This window comes from Anguilla rostrata, chromosome 7, assembly GCF_018555375.3.
Source record: "Anguilla rostrata isolate EN2019 chromosome 7, ASM1855537v3, whole genome shotgun sequence".
NCBI lineage: Eukaryota > Metazoa > Chordata > Actinopteri > Anguilliformes > Anguillidae > Anguilla > Anguilla rostrata.
In genome coordinates, this window is record NC_057939.1 from 45,151,084 (window position 1) to 45,157,083 (window position 6,000).

Below are 6,000 nucleotides of genomic sequence, written 5' to 3' on the forward strand. Positions count from 1 at the left end.
CAGAGCTGATATGATACGGCTCTATTTTGTGTCTCTCTGAACGTCTCCGGGGGGGGGAGTGGCTCTGAGCGTGCCGCGCAGAGCCGCGAGCCGATTGGCCGGCCGCGGGACGCCCGAGACGTCTCGGGGGCTGGTGCACGTCTCATGTGGAAGGGCAGAGAAGGGGCTAATGAGTTCTAAGGAGAGGAGGAAGAGAGAAAGGGGGGGGGGGGGGAAATCGCAGCGAGACTGATTGCTTTTCTGCTCCTGTGTGCACCATGAATTCTGAATGCGCCCCCCCCTGAAAAAAACTAGCCTCAGTGCAGTCGCATGCATGTGAGAAAAGAAGAAAAAAAACAACAGACAGATTGCCATGGGTGTTGTGACATGACATGATATACTATATAAATTAGTTTTTCATTACATATATGAAGGTCACCTTCTTCAGCATATCCGTCCTGGGCTTTAACCAAAACTGCTTCGAGATTGAAGTCACCCTTATGTCCTACACAAGGCTAAGGTCGCTGACATTACAGTGTTTCCTTGTGCACGCATCCGCATTAATCATTAATTACAAACCAATGCCTTATCATAAGCAAGCTAGAATGCAATTCATTAAAATACATGAGCGGTGGTCTCTTTGTTGCTATGGAAATAAGACTCTCAAAAAAGCTTACACGTCATTGGGCGCAAGCAATTTGGCTGCTCGATGTACCTGGTCCATGTTGTACTCAACAGTGTTTGTTACACAGCAACAAAATAAAAGACAAAGAGCCCACCACTGATAATGAAACAGAAATCAGTGTCTATTGTGCAGCTACTGTTGGGTTCCTCCTTTTTTTGGATATTTGTTTATATGTTTTTCAAAAATACATAAGCCAACTGATATTTAATTCCACAAGGGAAATGACCGAGGTTGTGACCTTGCGGTCTGAGACGGTGGACGCGGGCCTCGTCTGTCTCGACAACCGCTGACCAGTTCATTAGCGACCGTTTGTCACATGTTGTTTAAGGTGGAGGGGCACGTAGAATATTGGCAATTAAGCAGAGGAAATCATTAGGCAGACGGAGTGAGGGAGCCAGACTGGAATCCGCCCAGAACACTGGACGCGTGCTGTGAAAGGAAGGAAGTCGCGGGTGTTAGGGAAGCCGTGTACATGCTGTCGGTCGAAGCGCCCTCACCAGACCTGTGGAGCACGTGATGCATCCTCCTTACCCCAGAACCCTGGGTGGAGACCGTGATGCATCCTCTTACCAAACCTGGGTGAGCACTGATGCATCCTCCTTACCCCAGAACCCTGGGTGGAGCACCGTGATGCATCCTCCTTACCCCAGAACCCTGGGTGGAGCACCGTGATGCATCCTCCTTACCCCAGAACCCTGGGTGGAGCACCGTATGCCCCTTCCCCATGGGGGCCATGCTCCTCCTTACCCCAGAACCCTGGGTGGAGCACCGTGATGCATCCTCCTTACCCCAGAACCCTGGGTGGAGCACTGCTGGCTGTATCCTTGAGCAAGGTACTTCAGCTGAATTACCTTCCAGTAGATATCCACCTGTCAAACGGAAGAGTGTGTTAAATGCAGGTAACCAGGACACGAGGAAAAGGATGTCTGCTAGGCAAAACCGATGATGCAATCGGCTTTGCGGTGATGCAACGACACGAAGAAAAAAAAATGGAGAATTATTCAGAGTGATTCTTAGCATTACTGACAATTTGCTATTATTGAAACTTGTTTCGCTAATAGAAAATGCAAATTAGGTTGCATTTGTAGCTTAATCCCCTCCCAGCCCCAGTACATTTAATAATGTGCCTAATTCAAAAATGAGCGGTAACTGATTAATTAAGACGGTGAAAGATTAATCCCAAGATTAATAAAAGAGCAGTGATTAAAAGGCAGGCAAATAGAAGGGCAAGATAAATTAATTACTTATTATATATTACATTGGGATGAGTACTCTCAAGGCCTTGACTTACACAGCATTACCAAATGCAGAGCGAGGATAAAAATGATAATTTGCACATTAGGAAGAGCAGGTTCTGTGAATCATTTATAATTCATAATTTCTGAATAATTATTTCACTGTAAAGTGTGAGCCGACCGCCATGTTCTGTGGAATACCTACTGGCAGCACAGCAGTCACAGGTGCTATCCGAGGGCTAGGGACTGCGTTCATGGTTATGAATAACTGTTGCATAATAAGTATTGCACCTTATCTGACCTGTGTTTTGTAGATGTTCCGATGACCTTGGTATTCAGTTATTGTACATCGCTTTGGAGAAATAAACGTCTGCCAAATAAACGTAATATGATATGTAATGTAATGTAGTGTGTGTGAGCTACCTGATTTGAGGATAGCTATTTTTAGAAAAGGTAGAAAAAAAGGCTAAATACACAAACAACTCTGCTTGACAAATTCCCTCATAAAAAAGTACTATACTGCAATACATTGAAATGAATTCAAAAAAGATCTTTCTCTTTACAATATATGGGAAAATACATGATCAAAATTTGGTACAAATATACTGTTCATCTAAGATATATTTTTCAATTGACTAGAAGAAGCTAAAGCATTGTTAAGAAGATGCTGTAGGAATTCAGTTTCACAGTTGCTCAGTTTGGGTGTGGGATATCAGAAAAGTGGAATATATAAAGAGGATTAGGAGCATGCAGATTTTGAATCCCTGTAAACACTGTTCAGCAACGTCTGTTATTTGCAAAATCACAGCATACGCCTCAAACCTCTCATTTCCAGTACGGTACAGTATAAAGTGAAGGTTGGCTTTCGGCTGCTTTGCCACTGCAGTGAAGTGCCCCTCAGGAATGTCTTTCTTCTCTTATCCGAAAGAAACAAAGGCATAAATAACACAAGTGGCCGTTTATTGAGCTGTAAGCAGCGCATAGGAGATTGTCTGCGCACTCCAGACCGTGGCACAGAAATGCCAAATAAATATTCATTCCTTGGAGAAGGCAGTTTTATTAGTAAATTAAGTCGCTACTGAGAGGATATCATTTTGGGTTTATACCCTGTTTTAATTCAGTTCTGAAATGTGCATTTTGAAAGGCAAGGGAAACTGTGTGGTTTTACCTGCTGTCAGAGGCACCAGCGAGTAAATTGATTTTACTGTGAATAACGCACTCGGGATCATCTCCACATTTCAAAACATCTTAGCGGCGTGACGGCTGAGGTAGGCCTACTTTATCTGAAGTACTTCGAGACAAGGCACAAACATCAGCGGGAGAGAGCTGTGTCAGTTTTGTAATGAGGCTTTAATGACAGGAGCAGCAAAGCAAGGTGCAAGTTAAAGACAAAATGTATATTGAAATTCAAAGACATATGGCCGTTTAAAAGACTCAGCGATCCATCGCTGGGTAATTAATCCTTCTTTGCTAATTTCAGGCTTGTGTGATAATACAGCAACACCGTCCGTATGCTTATCTTCTTTCGCTGTGCGAATAATGCAACCATGTCACTTCTGATCAGTTTCCTTTATTTGCTAGTTCACCCTCCAGGAGACATATTTGTTTATACTGACAATAGATGGTGCTTGAGATAAGTGCCGCGCACGGCTCTTTGAACTGCCAATAGTCCCGTTGCTCCCGCAACCCAGTCAATTTGCTCGCGCAGTAATTAGCATTGCCTGTCCTCCAAAAGTGCTTGAAATCTCAACTCTTTTTTCAACCTATAAGCTGCACATTTAGCCACCTCAGCTACTGCACCAGTAGAGTCCAGGCACTGAGTGAGTTAAAAGGTAAATCTTAGTCATTGGATCAAAGGATTTACTACTAGCGCACATTAGGTTTCTACCTGCTGGCTGAAACCCACTTAGGTTTTTTGGAATGTTTTTATCAAAATGTCAGTGTTCTCTTCAGCATCAGAATGTTCCGTTCAGGACATTGTGTTCTCATATTTGTGATCTCACACCTTAAAGGGGTAATACATTTTTTAATTCATGGATGGGCCCCATGTTTTGGTGCTGCATCCGGACCACGCCAATGGCAATCATGGCCAGCAGCCTCGCTGGGTGACGCACAGTTAAGTTTCCCTGAAGAGATAACAGCATCTCATCACACACTAGCGACCTCTGCTGGCCGATTGGGCCCCTGCAGGCCCACCTGTTGATCTGCAAGGGAAGTGTCTTCCTCCCACTCATGTCTACACCAACCCAGCCTGCCAACCAGGGGGCCGGGATTTCTCTCCTAGCATGTGTGCCAGCAGAAGTAATGATTTTTGGGCTTCACAACACAAACAATGACATCATAAACCTGCAACCTCGAAGGACTATTCTGTAATGTTTGAAGAAGAAAAAAATCCCAAAAAAATCCAGAAACTCCAATGGAGGCTTGAGCTTATGAGGAATAATTTCATACATCAAAATGTATATGACAATTCAGGAATTGTAATGATTTTGCATTCTAACCTCGGTGCTGTAATCTAGGGAGTACATCTTTTGTGTCAATGATCAGATATTTGGCATCTGCGCAGTCTTGTGTATTCTCAGAATCCCTTGCACAAGAGGCCGATCAGGAAGTGATACGATCAGCCTTCACCCTCGCCCATTGAAAATAGCACAGTCCCGTCGTCCATTTATATACTGTCGATGCTGCCAACAGTGGCGCGATCAATGGCGGCAGCTGACATCACTTCCTTTGGAGGAGAGCGCCTGCATGATCGGCCTCTCATGAATTCACAAATCAATAGCACAGGTCGTGGCCATTAGTACTGAGAAATACAAATTAGGCAAACCAGACTGGTGAGAAAAGGTGGGGGGTTGCTGTTCTTCCCTCGCATGAAAATCCTGTCCATGGCTGGCCCAAGAAAGTCCAAGTTCAAACCAACGTAAATCACAGCACAGCAAAGAAATTCTTTATTCAGGTGTGTCACTTGAAAATGGACATGATTGTTCTCTTAATACGAACATGTGCTTCCGGGGCAAACGGTCAAATAGTGACTGAGGCTGCTCATTTTTCAGAGCTGAGACTCAGCCAAGCTGCCATGAGCTCTAGTCACATGTGGATAACCTTCTCACCACACTGGAGTTCATCCCGTAGATCTCTCAGCAGGACGTGCGCTGCTGGGTAGAGACATCATTCGGGAACAATCCACAATCCAGTGTTTTTCAAATATATATATATATATATAAATTAACAGTACTTAACAAAATTACCATCGCCATTTTATCTTCCTTCATTCTGAGGCTTGCTACAGCGTTAGTGGAGATAGAGGCCACAGATAAGTGAGTGGGGAATATTTAATAGTCCCTGAACCAAAAAATAGGAATAAAATTAGATTGTGTTTTTTTGTTTTGTTTTTGTGACTGCAGCTATTCTCTCGTCGAAATAAATAATGAGATAAAACCGCAAATAACGAAGAGAGAGGCACAGAAGGTGATATAGGCCTACGCTGGCAGCAGCTAATTTTCACATTTATGAGAAAAATAAAGCTGAATTTGATGACTCCTCCACAATAAGAGAGAAATCTATGTGTCGTTTTTGCATGTGTTTCCATTTTCCTTTATCATTTATGATAAGCAATAAAATCATGTTGCATAATGATATATTAGATTTAAGATAAAAGCTGCTGACACGTTAAGAAAATCATTTTAAGCATTGAATCACTTTTGGTTGGATTGGATTTGTAAAACTGAATTTTCTTTTTTCCATATTAAAAAAATGCTGATGGAACAAGCGTCCATCAGCATTTTTTCAAGATTTAGAAGCAATGTGAAATACTTTTTCCTTGAAAAATATAAAGCTTGAAAATATACTGACACTAAGCTTATACAGTTTTATTAAAGTGGAACGTGTGCTAATTTAGGTTGTAGGTTCAATATTTGCAGATACAAGGAATGCAAAAAAAAACTATAACTGCTTTCAGTAAGCATGAGTCTAAGTCAAACTTTTCAGCAAATCGACTTCATCAGCGAAATGGTGTTACTCCGCTGCCAACTTTCAAGTGATGCCTATTCATACAGATTTCAGGTGCAATGGTTATGTGTGCATAATTCTTCACAGTCCTGC